This window comes from Pelobates fuscus, chromosome 1, assembly GCF_036172605.1.
Source record: "Pelobates fuscus isolate aPelFus1 chromosome 1, aPelFus1.pri, whole genome shotgun sequence".
Lineage (NCBI taxonomy): Eukaryota > Metazoa > Chordata > Amphibia > Anura > Pelobatidae > Pelobates > Pelobates fuscus.
The window spans coordinates 309,806,514-309,824,026 of NC_086317.1; positions in this window are offsets into that span (position 1 = coordinate 309,806,514).

Sequence of the window (17,513 nt, forward strand, 5' to 3'; positions counted from 1 at the left end):
TATGTATTTCCCTATTTTATTCCAATGGAGATACTAACAAAACCTCGACTGTTGGTGGGTCTTGAGGACTGGTTTGGGAAACGCTGGTTTAGTAGATAACTCCCTTATTTATCCTTATGTGGGATTTCCATATTTAAGGATGCCAAATTAGGGAGCTATCTGCTAAAGACATACACATGTATATACATAATCAGGGATATACATCAATCACATACGCACACAATTATGTGAGGGCTAGAGTGTAGCAACCCGGACAGCAAGTGGGCTGCATTACAAGCGGCTCAGAGTTGGACACTGGTTTATAGTGATTATGTGAATATGAACAGTTACCAGGTTGGAGTCCCCATGACTACCCTTTCTGTTATGCCTAGACAGCATCATTGAAGCCCTATGGTTGGCTCAGTGTAATAGGAACTGTAGTTCCCAGCTGACATTGTTGATATTCTGTAGAGATGAGTATAACTGGGTTTTGCCAAGCTTGTGGCTGTTAGACTATAAAGGAACACTATAGTGTTAGGTATACAAACCTGCTGGCAAACCCTTTTGTCATTTATCTGATTCCAGCGCCAATGTACCTCAGCACTGGGTCAGGCTCCTCCTCTGCCGATGTCACTGTGATTCTGAAACCGCCACACGTATTAGGGCATTTCCTAAGGAAAGCAGCTTTCCTACTGGGTTTTCAATGACGCTGGATGTTCTCATGCACAGTGTGAGGACGTCCAGCGTCCTTTAATGGATCTGTTATTCAGCCACTAAAGGAGGAGAACAGAAACTGCAATAATTAACAATACAGGGTTAATGGGACAGGTGCACTGCACCCAGACCACTTCAATGAGATTAAGTGGTCTTGGTGCCTATAGTGTCCCTTTAACTGGACTTTGCCACGTCTGTGGCTGTTAGACTTTTTTTTTTTTATTAACTAAATTTTGCCTTGCATGTGGATTTTAGACGGTCATTTATTAGCTGGATTTTGACATGCCAGTGGCTGGCAGACTGTTATTAACCTATTATATAAAAGTTCATTGTTTTGGTGCAGCAGGAGGCCCTCAGAGGCACTCTTACCTCAAGAGGTTAAACTGTTCTCAAATAGTTTAACCCATAAGTTGCCTCCAGCGCTGGTCTCTACTCGTCCCCTGGCAGCATCTGCCATCAGAATTTTTAAATTCAGGAACCGCGGAGTGCTGCCGGGGGAGGCACCACTGATTGGCTGAGAGCGCTCAGCTTTCTGACAGAACTCCGCTCTTCCTGAATGTCAAAATTCTGAAGCCGAATGTTCCCAGGGGAGGAGTTTAGACAAGCACTGGAAGCAAAGTAGAGGTAATCCCTACCGGGGGCATCCTGATATCCAAAAAACTTCATTTAGATGAAGTTGTGTTGGTGCCTGAAGTGTCCCCTTGAAAATATTTTACTTCATTTGTAAAGTACTGCATTGTGATTTATTTCTTCTAATTGTTGTACCAGTACCAGTGAGGTGATACAGAAACAACCTGGACTCTGGAATATTGCTGAGGCTGAGATTTTAGACCTGCACAGAAGGCAGATCACAGGGTGAGACGTCATTTAGAGAAATATAGTGAGAAAAACTGTTATATGTATTATTTTAAACACGTAGATCATGTTTGTATAAGTGAAAAGAGGATGTTGAACAACTCGGTGCCAATACCTTATTTGGCTCAATATGATGCATATCATACATCAACAACTTGAAAATTCTACATTCCAGTTGTACTTGCAATGCAGGGTTTGCATGTATTATTCCAGGGCTTGACAAACTTCTGTAGCCTTGAGGAGCCAGACCAAATCAGGAGCAAGAGAAATGTAACATCCGTAAAGTTTTATAAAATACAATCAAAAAACTTAGGAGCCAGGAGCAGCAATTTTAGGAGCCAAGGCTCCCGGGATTTGTCGAGCCCTATGTTATTCTATTTATCTTTACTTGCAGTGCAGGTTTCACACATATTCTCCTGTTGATCTCTACCTGCCGTTGCAGTCTTTCATGTGTTATTCAGTTGATAAAAAAAATATATTAATTGAATATTTATTTACAGTGTGTGTATAATGAATGCAGTGTGTGCGTATGTGTGTGTGTATGAGTGCAGCGTGTGTGTATGAGTGCAGCGTGTGTGTATGAGTGCAGTGTGTGTATGAGTGCAGTGTGTGTGTGCATGAATGCAGTGTGTGTGTGCATGAATGCAATGTGTGTGTGTATGAATGCAGTGTGTGAATGCAGTGTGTGCAGGGCCGGTGCAAGGATATTTGCCGCCGTAGGCAAAACATTTTTTGCCGCCCCCTCCCCCCCCCATATGTCCTGACTTCCCCTCCTCCTCCCTCAGTGGTCCTTACCTCCCCACCCCCGTGTTCCTTCACCCCCCCCCCCCAGTGGTCCTGACTCACCCCTCCCCTAGTGGTCCTTACCCTCCCCTCCCATAGTGGTCCTTATCCCACCCCCTCCCTCTCATAGTGGTCCTTATCCCCCTTCTCCCTCCCATAGTGTTCCTTATCCCCCCCATCCCTCCCATAGTGGTCCATATACCCCCCCTCCCTCCCATAGTGGTCCTTATCCCACCCCCTCCCTCCCATAGTGGTCCTTATACCCCCCCTCCCTCCCATAGTGGTCCTTATACCCCCCTCCCTCCAATAGTGGTCCTTAACCCCCCCTCCCTCCCATAGTGGTCCTTATCCCCCCCCTCCCTCCCATAGCGGTCCTTATACCCCCCTCCCTCCCATAGTGGTCCTTAACCCACCCCCTCCCTCCCATAGTGGTCCTTATCCCCCCCTCCCTCCCATAGCGGTCCTTATACCCCCCTCCCTCCCATAGTGGTCCTTAACCCACCCCCTCCCTCCCATAGTGGTCCTTATCCCCCCCCTCCCTCCCATAGTGGTCCTTATACCCCCCTCCCTCCCATAGTGGTCCTTATCCCCCCCTCCCTCCCATAGTGGTCCTTATCCCCCCCTCCCTCCCATAGTGGTCCTTATACCCCCCTCCCTCCCATAGTGGTCCTTATCCCCCCCCCCTCCCTCCCATAGTGGTCCTTATACCCCCCCTCCCTCCCATAGCGGTCCTTATACCCCCCTCCCTCCCATAGTGGTCCTTAACCCACCCCCACCCTCCCATAGTGGTCCTTATACCCCCCCCCTCCCATAGTGGTCCTTATACCCCTTTTTTTTGTTATTATTAAAAAAAATTTATTCTTATTATTTTTTTATTATTTCTTCTTATTTTATTTATATATTTTTTTTTTCGTCCCCCCTCCCTGCTTGATATATGGCAGGGAGGGGGGCTCTCCTTCCCTGGTGGTCCAGTGGCAGTTCAGTGGGGGGAGAGGGGGGCTGGCAGAGCTGTAACTTACCTGTCCTGCAGCTCCTGTCAGCTCTCTCCTCCTCTGCGCCGTCCGTGCAGCTCCTTCTATCAGCTCACACTGTAAGTCTCGCGAGAGCCGCGGCTCTCGCGAGATTTACACTGGGAGCTGACCGAGGTGCTGACCGGACGGCGCAGAGGAGGAGAGAGCTGACAGGAGCTGCAGAACAGGTAAGTTACAGCTCTGCCAGCCCCCCTCTCCCCCAGTCTGTATTATGGCAATGCAAATTGCCATAATACAGACTCTGACTCGAGTATAAGCCGAGTTGGGGTTTTTCAGCCCAAAAAATGGGCTGAAAAACTCGGCTTATACTCGAGTATATACGGTAATTTACTTATTTTAAAGCACTTTTTTGAGTAATGTTTGTACATTACATTTTGAAAACTGTTGGGTTGCTTGCCATGGTACTGGTACAATTTTCCTGTTCTAAAATTGGACTAGAAAGCTAGTCAGCAATATGTTTCAAGGTATTTAAACTTTATTGAATTCCAAAGGTTTTCACACATTTTGTACTGTTACAGAATTAACAGCAAGCTTATTATAACTGTTAAAATATTTAATTATTGTCTAGTATAACATTTGCACTTTTTGTTACCTCTAAAAATGTATTTGCATTTACTACTCTTTTGTGTGTTTGAGTAATTTTATATATGTTAAGTTAATAAATTTTGGAAACCATTTGTGTTTTCTATACTTGGAAGTAAAGCTCTTTGATTATTCTTTATTTGGACAATTTTGATCGGGCAGACACAATTGCATGGGATAATGGTCTACTATGATATTTGGAACAATGGGGGTTCTACATAAAGAGCTATTGTGGGGCAAAGTTCTAAATGTAGTCTAATCACCCTAGCAATAAATGGTCTACTCTTGATGATTGCTCCACGTTTACACTTCTTTTTTTACTCTATATGTATAAGGCCTTGTGTGCTTTTATATCTCATCTATAAATAATTCACTCTTCAGATGTGCTTTAAAATGCAGGATTTTACCTTTTATGAACAAGAAAATGACGTTGTGCCGGTATAATTACGCAATGCTATGGGGCTGGTATGTAATTTTTTCCAGGGCTGGTTTTCACACCCAGTCCGGCCCTGGTATCAGCATGGTTTCATGAAACATAGGTCAAACTAACTTAATTACATTCCACAAAGATGTAAGTATCAGATCAGAATGTGGCAGTGGATGTAATCAGTTTGGATTTTACCAAGGCGTTTGATACAATTCCACACAATAGGTTAGCATTAAAACTAAAGGAAATTGGTCTAGATGTTCTTGATCTTCAGTAGAACATTAGCTTAAAGGGACACTAGATGACAAAAACAACTTAAGCTTGATGAAGCAGTTTTGTTGTATAGATCATGCCCCTGCAGTTTCAATGCTTAATTCTCTGCCATTTAGGAGTTAAATCACTTTGTTTATGCAGCCCTAGGCACACCTTCCTAAATGTGACTTACACAATCTTGTTCCCTCATTAATACAGACTTGTTGTGTCTTTACAAATGTTGGTTTATACCTGCACTAGTGGCATGACTCTTCACTTTCCCCCTTCACACTTTGCCACAAATTTGCAGTTTGCACTTTGCTCTTCTGGGAGACTGTCAAGGTATTGCTGAACTTTGCTTCGGTAGAGGTGGCAGCAGAGGTGGTGGAGGTAGTGGTGGAGGAGGTGTCAACAGTCCACATAGAGGAGGAAGAAGTGTTCAGACCCTCAGGGGCTATGGCAGTACTGCTGATGGTGAATTGGATTTAATGGACATGCTAATCCCACTATTCTGAGGCTGAATACTACTAATTGTGGTGGTGGATGTGGCAATGTTTTATGTTTCAGCAGTCCTGATGGCTGAGGTGTTCAAACTCTCAAGTGCCAAGACACTATTGCTGATTGTGGATTGCGGAACACGTCCCTTCCACTACCACTATCCACCCTTAATTCTATCTTGGGATGTGTGTGTGACATTGATGAAGGAGAGTTTGTTTTTGTTTCTTATTACAATTAATTTAGGTATATGAACGGCTGCTTATTTTATCAAATGACACAATTTTATATTGCAAACATAGTGTGTTTGTGTTGCAAAATGGTTAGTGCTTTGTGGATTTACTACTGTAATATCATTGTGTTTCACAATAAGAAACACTGTACACTGCTTGCACACTTGCACAGCACAAACTACAGTGAATGCACTCATGGGGAAAAAAAATCAACAAATTAAAATAGGATTTTCTTTCTCCAAACACAACAGTAGTTATCTAGTTAGTTGGCTGAACCTAGTCCCATTCTAGAATGAATGACTCAAGCTTCCTCCTACTCCCAAACAGGCACAGCAAGGTTAAAACACATTGTATCACTGCGGATCCATCTCATTTAGTAGCTGCAAAGTGTCTGGAAAAATCCTTCTTGAAAGTATAGATTGGGTTATTGCTCCGTTTTATTTCCTCTGTGGGTCAGTTGATCTGAGAATAGAATCAACATTTAGTGGGTGTCCCCTAACCACCATTCATCTTTTTTGTTACCTCTTGATTGGACAGGACATCCAGTCCACATGATTAGTCAGACCTCTTGCCAATCATGGCAAACTAAGCTGCTTATTTCTCCCCCACCAAAAAAAAAAAAAAACACAACAGCCTTTTCTCCATTCCATCCTTATTTTTTCTGGTGCTGGGAACAGCACTGCAATTCAATAACCAAAATGAGCATGTTCAGACTCTCTCAAGCCTGATCCCCTGAGATTCTGGAACATCACGACTTGGAAATCAGAGTTTGGTGGATCACTCAATCGGCCCTAATTCAGCCGAATTGAAGTTAGGCTGAACACGAATCTCCAAATCCATTATTAAACTAGCCACTATTCTGTAACTTGCTTCCTATAATATAGTTATGGTTTAATACAAGTATTATAGGAAATCTAAAAGGAAATTACAAGCTCTAATTTTTAGCAATATATGAGGCATGACTCTGATTTTAAAATGTAAATGATGGGTGCATCTAGTTTTGTCTGCAGACACAGAAAGGAATCTTTGCTTTCTTACAAATTATGTGTGCTTTTTGAGAAAGAGCACCACAGGAAGATATGAAATCATCAATCTTCTGACATAGGAAGTCCCATACAGGTTATATGTGGTCTATTACTAGATAACATGCTAAGCTGTTCATGGGAGACCTTTGATTTCCATAACTGGTCTGCAGTTTAAACCATTCATTTGTATAGCAGTTGATTGAATAATGGTGTGGGACAAACTCTATCAACACTATCAGTGTTATTTAGTAAAGTAAGAATTGTTAGAAAAAAGTGAGTGAAATTCACATTTAAGGTCAAAATTGCTGAATGTATTAATTAAGTGTGTCTAAAATTCTCACTTTAGATTTGTAGGTAGGCAGATAGATGGATGGGCGGCGGACATTACAAATTTGTTATTTGCAAAATTCTGAGGTGTAAATTAGCCTAGAACCTAGACAGGCATAGTCATTTATACTAAAAAAATAAAGAGTACTGGATTTATAACTGCATCCTACTCAAGTAATAGATAGTATATAAAAGCTATTTACTACAGTAGATTTTCAGTGATATATTAAAAATAAATATCTGTTAGTTCTAAATGCCTGAAATGCTGTATAACAATGCTTAGATTACAATACAAAGATTCAAAACATACCAACCCTTTAAAAGCATTTTCTAGTATAAATTCCAATATAGTAGGCAGATATATCCCACATTTCTAGATGATTGACAAGACTGACATATGGTATAGTTCACATATTCCCAAGTGACTGACAGACAGAAAACTGAAAGACAAATAAAGTTGCCTAGAGAGTCAAGGGCAATTATATATTCAGTAGTTTTGATCAAAAGGATTCTAGATCTAATACTACATTTAGTATTGCTGGATATGATTGAAAATATTTTTTTCTATTTAAATTTGCTTTTGCTTTTATTCACTTATGGGAGCAGATAAAGTTTAACCATAATTGATTGTATTTTATTAAGCAGGTTATAGATTTAGATGATTTAACATAAGTTGGTTTATATTAACAATAGTTTGAACTAAAGAGGTAATTTACAAACAACAAGTTTTTCATATTTGCTATGATTTGCTATGATATATAGGTTGAAGACTACTTGTATGAAAGAAGTGAAAGAAGTCAATCAGAATATGTAAACTAATTCCAATTTTAAAAAAGAAAAAATGTCACATTTTGTAATCTAATTTAGTGACAGTAATGTAGAAATTACAAAGACAAACAATGGGATTTAAAATGGTTTATTGTTTGTTCTACATTTATTGATTTTTAGACTTGCGCAAGATGAAAAAAAAAAAATTCCCAAACAAAATTTTCTGAAGTGAAATTTTTTTTAAGTTCCTCTGGTGTCGAAGAAGTGTCTGCTCACTTTACAATTTTTGTGGAAAAACAAACATCTGCTAAACCGTAGACCTCTCCAGCGCTGAGAGTTAATCATGTGGCTTCTGGCCAGTGCTCGCTAATGAGCCAACACATCAAATAGTCGAAAGGAAAAAAAAAGCCTATGGGGGTCAATATGAATTTTATACCTCCCCTACACCCTCTCTTGACATGCTGCAAGTATGTTAAAACACATCCTTGTGCTAATGTAGGGGTGATATTGATCCCAATAAGCAGTTTTAATTATTTGACTACTGGCTGACAGTGCCGCCAGCAGGCAAATAGTTAACACCTAAATTTAAGCAACCACTCATTGGCCATTTCTGCTTGGAGTTCAATTCTTTCAGCAGACTCAAATTAAATGGATAATCTAAGTCTATTGATTATATACCCCACAAAGCATAATAAAGTATTTATGTTATTAGAAAATTTAATTAGAGACATATTCTTTGATAATAATCAATGGTTTTGTTACAGAGGTTTATTCACTAAATACCCAGTTGTTATGAATTAAAAACCTAAATTTCAACTAGTTATGGGAATGCCATATGTGTCCCTCCGGAACATCGATCACGAATCATTGCAGGACCAGATCTGAGGGCATCAGGTAATGGTTCGTATGGAGTCCTGGAGCTATGCTGGGCATGTTAGTCTGCTGGGACTTTCTTACCAACTTCACGTTTGACACACTAGACGTCTGAGTGAGCTGGAGGTTTCTTGTGGGGGGGCTTGTAAAAAAGTATTACACTTAAAAAACTTGTAGTTAATAGTAGCGGAGCAGACCATTCAACTTGATGGGAATGGACTACGCTTCTTAACCGACAGTGTTGCATCCTTACCTCTCCATTCTAAGTTGGCAGACATTTGTTTAGGTTTATATGGCATTGCTTCATGAGTTTCTCTACAGTTGCACCATTATGTTTTTTAATGAAGTTTTAAGCAAAGGCCTTTAGCATTCTTTAATCTTAATCAGAACCAGTGTGCTTCTCATATGGATTACTATGGCCACTCCTAATAATAACCTCACCACACTGTGTAGTTTATTGCTTTTTTTATCTTCAATTACTATAAAAAAAAAATATTTTGTGTTATATGCTGTATGCTCTATTGTGCGACCCTTGGTGAATTTCAGTGTTGTCATGCATTCGCTGCACACTTACTTTAAGTCTATGTATTAATGTCACCACTGTTCAATTTTCTACCTAAGCTTTACTCCTCAATACAAATTTGATCGACAACTGAAACAAATGGTATAGCTTATTATATTTAATAAGAGGGTTATAGGTCACATCTACTGGTAGTCATAGTGGTCTTGGCAACCAATTTATTAAAACTGTATTTTCTCCAGAACCTCTCATGGTACTGAGGTGGAACTTGCTTTTTGGAGTTATGATGTGACCTTTATTCAGATTTATTTATGATTGGTTAATTGGTCACATAGTTAAGTGGTCATAATGAATTGTGCAAAAATATAAAAAAATATCCTCTGAAATTGCTTGTTCGAACAATGTAAAATGTGGCATACATGTTTACAGTTAGATGTTTTACTATATTTGTTCAAGGTAATTTGATACAAAAATTAGAAAAGCTGAGAACCTTCAAGGTGTCCTTTTTCTCCATAAATTTGCATCTGTTTTACTATAGAACTATTTTCCACTTGTTTGACATACAATTACCGACCGCATAAATGCCATGACAATCGGTTGCCTAAAATCACAATATTTGATGGTCATTTTGAAAAAAAAATCATGAACCTTTATAGTGTTGTAGAGATCTATGGTGAGCTAGTTTAGATTAAATATGCAGGTCATATGTGATAGCCATTTTGTTCTATAGGCATTTTTCTAAATATATAATATATTGCTGCTGCTTATGTAACAGATGTGAAACTATGTGTATGATGGTCAAGAATATTGAGTCATGTGGTTTCACAGCCATCATGGTCATCAATATTATTCAATTTCAAATAACCATAAAATCAAAGCTGATTCATACAAACTCTTTAAATCCATGTGGTACTAAAAAGTTGTGTGCTCTGCCATGTGCAGCATGTGATGTGATCTAGCAGGCATAGTGATTTATGAGGCAACATTTTACAAAATGTTGAGGTATTTTTAAAGAATACTTTCCTTATTTAATTTACTTCTATACCGGCCATATTGATGTGTGTGTAATTTTTATTTTATTTTATTTAAAAAAAATTTAAAGTTCATACAATCCGTTTATTAAAAACTCTTGAAAATTGTAAGATTATAGAGAATATAAATATTAGCAGTCATATTGGGTTTGGCCATTAGTTTCACACAATGTCCTCTATTTAATATTGTTGGATAAGCTTTCAAATAATTTAAAACATTTTGGATAAACTTTTATAATGATTTAAGATTATAAAAAATATTTAATGTAGCAATATTTTTATGATTTTTTATTATATATTTCTGATATTTTAATATTTTGAATAAAAAAATTGAAATGTTCATTCAAAAATGTTCATTAAATAAAGTGTGTCCACTATTATTATATCAAGGCCAATATTTTTAAATCTTCTTCAGAAATAATTAAGCTACAGATGTGAGATGAGCTGTTTCATTCATATTCAGATTTCTTAGAATCTGATTGGTCACATAGGTCTGTGGCCATATTGGATTGAATGAATATATATTGTTGGGTAGAATAATATAATAAATTCTGTTCATGTATGCTTTAGCACTGGTGTTTAAAGTGAGTCATATTCAAACTGAATTAATACCAAAATCAAAATAGTCATTATGTTATAAAATATATATCCCAACATAATGAAATATACTCAAGTCAATAACTTATAAGATTTGGTAGTCACTTTGAAATGATCAAAAATAGTAGATTTTTTTGTTGCAAATAACCATCAATCCTAATGGTTTGCTGAAAATCCTTGATCATAAAGTGATGATAAATATTTATAGGGTGCTCTGCCATCTTTATAATGGAGCCCTTGTGTGATATAGACCTAGATTTATGATTGTTCTAAACGTTTTTCATATGATTAAATATTTTGGATGAATGTTTAAAATAATCAACATTTTAAAATATAAAAATGTATTATATATGAAAATATTTTAATATACTAAACAAATCTAAATATTACAACATTAAAGTATTTTCAATACTATGAAATCATTTTAAAAGTTTGTGCAAACAAATCAAATAATTTGTAAAGCTTATAAAACAATACTAATTTATTAAGGTCATTATCTGATTGCCAGTTCTCAACTGATCATTGGAAACGCCAGGTAAATGGGTGGGGGAGGGAGGGGAGAGTGGGCTTTACCTGGGAATGGCTTTCGTCCAACTAAGTGCTGGGATGCAGACTAAAACATAATTTCAATTTACAATAATAAGGAATCAAAGGAATCATTTTTTTTATAAAAAACATATCATTTGGAGGGTTGTAACCCTTGGGCTCGGTTTTGTCTAATAGTGCCATATTTAGTTGTTTTTTCTAAATATAAGATTTTATATACTGGAATAATGACTCTGTCCTATTTTCTAAATCTCCTCTTCTCCTTTCCAGACTGGCACATTAAAAAGAGAAGATTACTTCTCCCATAGTAGGTAGCCAGAAGACAGGCTATATAAATCAGTAAATATATCTGAGCAGGTAAAAAAGCTCCTATTTTGGACCCGCTCTATTATATAAAAAAAACTCCATTCAAAACAGATTTAGATTTATCACATGATTCACTTTTCTTTAAATGTCACTGAATATTGTTGTTTTGCTTTTTTAAGTACTGTGTGATCATATGTGGTGTAGTTTCTTCACACTACCTATTTTGGTATTTTTTTTTGTTTTTTTTTTACTTTACAGAAGAAATTTGAATTGGGTGTGATGCAGATCGATAACATTTTATTTTTATATTCTTATATTCTTATATTCTTATATTTTTATATATTTACATGCCAATAGGGGGCAGGAAACTACACTTACAATGACTAGTCAAATGTTTAAAACCAAAACCCCTCTATACATTTTACATTTCATGTTACAGCCAAAGGTATTATGCAATCTTCCACATGCTAGTTATATGCAATCATAAATCAGATTGACTAAATGTGATAATTGGTTAACTTGGTTAAAATTTGTTTTCAAACTAATTTTGCTATCTAGTTAAATCCTATGAACAATGGAAAGGTTATTATTAATTACAAAATTCCTATACTAATTAATAACATCAGAAAATATTTATATACCAGTGGTAAACAGGTGGGATTTCATATCATGCTGGTAACATTTATGGATCAGTGAAAACAATCATCTAAGCAGATCAATAGGTAAATAAATTGACATTTTCATTTTCAACACAACACATATGCATAAATGCTTACACTCCTACACAAAATACAGTAAATAAGAGTAAAGGTAAACATATAGAGTAAAGGTAATAAGGAGTGGAGATAGTAGGAAATTATGAGGAAGGATGTAGAAAATATTTCACAAAAAACAATTTTTAAAGCAGAAATAAGATTAAAATGTAACAGAAATCTCCTCAAGCTATATCTGAATCCTAACTCAACCATAATGGAACACTCCAAACACCTAAATCTGAAATACCTAAGGTGTGTGGGGTGTCTTCTCTATTCATTTTATAAAAATTGCAAATTTCAATATAATTTGGCAATTTTACAAATTAATCTTGTTATGCCCTTTTGGCTGTCAATCAGACAACTGGTTCGGTACTTCCTGGTTACTTAGCTCCATTGAGCTAAATTCAAAAGGTAGATGATTGCCCAGAGTACCTGCCATGGAAAGACATTTGAATGAGCTGCACTGAAAAATCTGTGATTGCATAGCCACAGAAAGTCTGGGCAAAGGGCTGGGGAAGAAAAGAGAGGGCTTATAAATACTACAAACAAAATCTGCAGCTTTTGCTTGCTGTTTTTAGATATACTCCAGATAAATGAATAAATGCATATTTAAATGCATACATGCATGTTATTATTTATCTACAAAATAGTGATTTGGTTTAGATTTTTTTTTCCATTATTTTTTTATTTTAATTTGGGCAGTGGACTATCCCTTTAATAGAATAGATTGAAAGAGGGGTTTCAAACTCTGAATCAAAGTCAGCAGCATGCTAGCATGTTTCAAAATATGAAAGATATGATGGTCCAGTAGTGGGGGAATCTATGTTGGTTTGCCATAAAGGGCATTCAATTATTTAATTAAAAAGTACAAAAAGACGAGGCCTCCTGGATTCAAACTTAGTGCTATGTCCAAACAGACATCATTATGGAGTGGTATATTATTTAAAATGTTTTTGATATAGTTTCTTTTGGAATTGTTACAAAATAAAAAGGTACTAAATAAATATCATTCTACTAAGCTCCGATCATTCCTCTATGTTGATAGAAATATTTTCATAACTTGACTGTGAATTGTATTAAATTAAACAAATGCTCATTAAAATAATATCTAAATAAAAAAGCAGGAAACATGTTTTTCTAAAAAATATATATTTTTCAGAACTTGATTATATTATATTTTAATAATTTGTTATAGGAAGTAGTGAGGTGTCCCTTTATCTGCCCCAAATTGACATATTTTTATAGGATTCCTTGTCTTAATTCCTGATCTATAAATTGAAACATGGGTGTCCATTGGAGAACACATCAGTGGTGACTGGTAAACTTTCAAGGAGTGTGTTTGACTCTAAAAAATACTCCATTTTGACTTTGACCTCTGGATATTGACTCTGACCTTTGGATATTGACTCTGGCCTCAAGCTTTTATAATGTCTAGGGCAAAGTCTTTTTACATTAAAGCCAGATAAAATCTGCACAAACTACACTAAGCTGTCATTTACCAGTCTTAGTGGGAATTTCATAAAAAAAAATATCTTTATTAAAAAAAATGTGCATACAAGCCAGAAAAAGAGAGCCACATACTTGTAGGTAATAATACGAAATAAATACCATCTCAAAGAAGGGAAGGAGCAAAAGAAAAATTAGATAAAAGTAGCTGGGCACATAGCTTGTTTGCATTGACACTTCCTCACCAGCAGGGGTCTGCTACTGAGGAAGCATCAGTGTAGACATGCAACATGCATTTATATTTATACTATTACCTGGCTTTACAACCTAATTGGAATGGCACATAATTGACGTTTCTGCACTCCATAAATATTGAACTGAGTTATTCCATTTATTTTAATTTTTGTTTCTCTAAAATTGTAGGAGTGGCACTCTTTTCTTTTTGTTGTGTGATGTTGATATATAAATTAGCATTGTTGCTTGAATCCAAGAGAATGAGTAAATTCTTGTCACATTATATATCTTTTTGTCTCGGGATAAGAGGAATGTTTTCTTTTTTATGATTGCATTGTGCTGTCCATCATGGGCAGAATGAAGTAGGTCATTCATTTTAGTTACATCCTTAAATTTGTCTGAATTTCGGCCGATCATGTGTCCATCTGAATTCCCAATTTCCAAGCTGCCATATAGACCAATCATGAAACAAACGACTTGTGTAATGGTCAAGTATGTTTGTTTTATTTGTGATTTGAAGATCCACCCGTGGCACTAAAAAAACAAATGATTGATGGGGGGAAAAAAAGATTGATGGCTGAAGGATAGCCACCAAATGTTGATTCTATTCAAAGTGAGAAGTAACCAATTGAGGGAAAAAGGGGTGAGCAATTAAAATAAATCTATATTTATTTATTTAATAAACATGTATAATTATATGAATATAGGTTGTTTTGCTGCCTCTCTTCGTTTCTCCCTGTTTGTTACTATATGTCACATGTTTTGTGAGACAACTTTTTATATTATGTACAGTATATATTTTGCAACACACTAAATATTCCCTTTTTTATGTCCTTTTGGTTCATCAGATTCATTGTCCTGAATCTTTTATTGATGGATGAAATTATGAAATTAAACCGCTACATGCATACCATCCACAAACATTTTTAGACAAAGCAGTTTGGTACAAGTCTAGTTATTAAAGGAATACATCAAGCACCATAAACATTAAAGTATGCTGTAGTGGTTATGATGCAAGGAGTGCTGTGGCACCGTCTCAATATAAGAAGTCAAGTTGTTATATATACCCTCTCCTCTCCAATTAAAAGGTATATGTATATACATAAGGTATATATATATATATATATATATATATATATATGTATATATATACACCTTTTAATTTTAAGGAATTGTGCAAAATCGAAAGCAAGTGGATTTTTATGTTGGATTCTTTAGCCCCTAAATGGCTTAATCTTGATTTTGAATTCAGTCATTTTTATAAAAGTAATTATATATGTTATATATGTTTGTAGTGTGCTAAAGATTATTTTACATTTAGGGCTTTTAAATTTATCATTTAAAATTGATACATTTTTTACCACCTAGTGCTTTCTATTAATAATCTTCATGCACTATTTCCTTTTAGGGTTATCCTCTTTCACATATTTTAGAAGATGTACTGTGTCAATAGAAGGTTTTTATTTAATTGACTTATTGTTTACATCTGGTAACTTTATTTTTCATTTTGTGCAGCTTTTTGAGTTATTTTCTTATGTTATATTCGTGTCACGTGACGGACGAGGCATGATGACATATGTATGCCACGCCGGAAAGAGGAAGAGGAAGTGGAACAGCTGGGCCAAATTGGAGAATAATTGAAGCTGTATTTATTTGGATCACGGAGAGCGCACTACAGCACTAAGGAAGACTCCAGTAGGAGTTCAAACGCGTTTGCTGGCTACCTTTTATCTCTTGGGACTTATTTTATTTGTTATGCAGTGTTTATTGGGCTATATGCCTTTGTAATTGTATCACTGCTTATTTGTCCCTTATCTTTTATTTATTATTGAATAAAAAATATTTTATCCAAATTTCCTTCTGCTCTCCTTCAAGGATATCACTTTAGCCTGTACAGGCACCCTGGAGCTGTTTATAAAGAGACTGGGGCGGCTCTATATTCTGTGAGTTATATCCTATATAGGGGCTTATAGTTTCTGTTATATACAGTCTGTACTATGTATTGTATTTTTATTTTCTAGACTGTTCTGGTCATAGAACATCTGTTTCTGTTTCTGTTGTCTGGTGTAGTATCTCTATTTTATTGTGCATATATATATAATTTTTTTGCAGAACACTAAATGTTCCCTTGTTCGTGCCTTTTTGGTTAATCTAATTTGTTTTCTTGAATCTTTTTTGGTAGATTAAATTCTGACGAGCCCAACTGTCACATGCGTGAAATTTTCCTGTCTGGAAACATTTCAAGTGGTTTGGTTGAAACAAGTACTTCCACCATGCAGAAGTCTATGTATATAAAGGAATACTCCATACACTACATTATAGTTGTGGAAACATGATTTTTCGAGTTTCAGTCCTCAAATGGTCTTCACAAAGTCCAACTTGAGATACTTTGTTTTCTATGCCTTTTTTTTTTTTTTTTTTTTAAATAGTGTTTTGTTATATAATTTGGCACCCACTATGCATTATTCATGAATACAATTTTGGGTAAAAAAGGCAACAAAGCTATGGTAGAATTTCAAATATCATAAACCTATAAAATGTGAAACAGTACAAAGGATGGCACAGCGACACACCAATAAACATAATATATATTGGATGGCATGTAGCCTATGTATCACTATCAGAAAAAAATAATGATACATTTGCTTGAAAGTAGCATGTTCATACCTAGCCTGTTTAATCATGCATATTGTTGTTTCAACATTTTTCTTTTGTGAAATTTGCACTGTATTTCTCATGTTCTGCTTAATTTAACTCACATTAACCTATGAATGCCATATTTAGTAACATCCCTCATGGTTTGTCTGATGGAAACAGAAGACATGGAGCTATGGTCAGTATTGCACGCACAAGCAATCTTCCTCATTAAAATGTTTACTGTCCCAAAGACAAACATTTAACAACTTAACAGGAGGAGAAAATATAGGCATTTATACAAAGTATAAATTAATGATCATAAAATATTAGATTGGAGTGTTCTTAAGAAAAGTATACATTTCCATAGTATTTCACAACACAAACATTCATAAAAATGTTCATAGCTTTGTATTATTTTATCATATGTAAATTAAGCTAAAAATGTAAAAAAAAAAATTATATATATATATTAGTTTGTGCTAGTATGGGTCCAGTTGTCTTGTATGTACTTATTTGTACTCATGATGTAAAATTAATTATCTCATTGAACAATCTGCAACTGAAGCCAGGGAACTAGAGGAATATCAGACAATCTGAGAATGAATTAGTAATTAATCGTGGTAGCACTCCATCGCTTAACAGAATTAAAACAATAGCCAGCAGCTAAGGAAGTAGAGATGGGCTACTTTTGTTCTGAAACAGAAATAACTCTGGCATGCTTGCTGTATCAGCCGCTTTCATGTAAATATGACTTGACATCAGTTTTTGGGCAAATAACCTTTTGGGAAAATGGACTTCTTTATTAATATATTCATATTCTATATTTGAATCTTTCTATTTTGGAATGGATTAGCAACTTAAAGTTAATATGACAATTATGTGAATATTATCTTGTGCATAATCTTGCCTTCCTGCTGACTTGTTTTGCAGAGACAGCCGCAAATATGTATCATACCATACAGCACCTACTTCTACATTGAACATATACCTTACATTTTACATCTGTATAATTTAATATTGCAGCAGCAACATGGAATTTCTATAAGGAATATCTAATAGAATACTTTATATCCTGATCTGACTTGATAAGGGAGAAT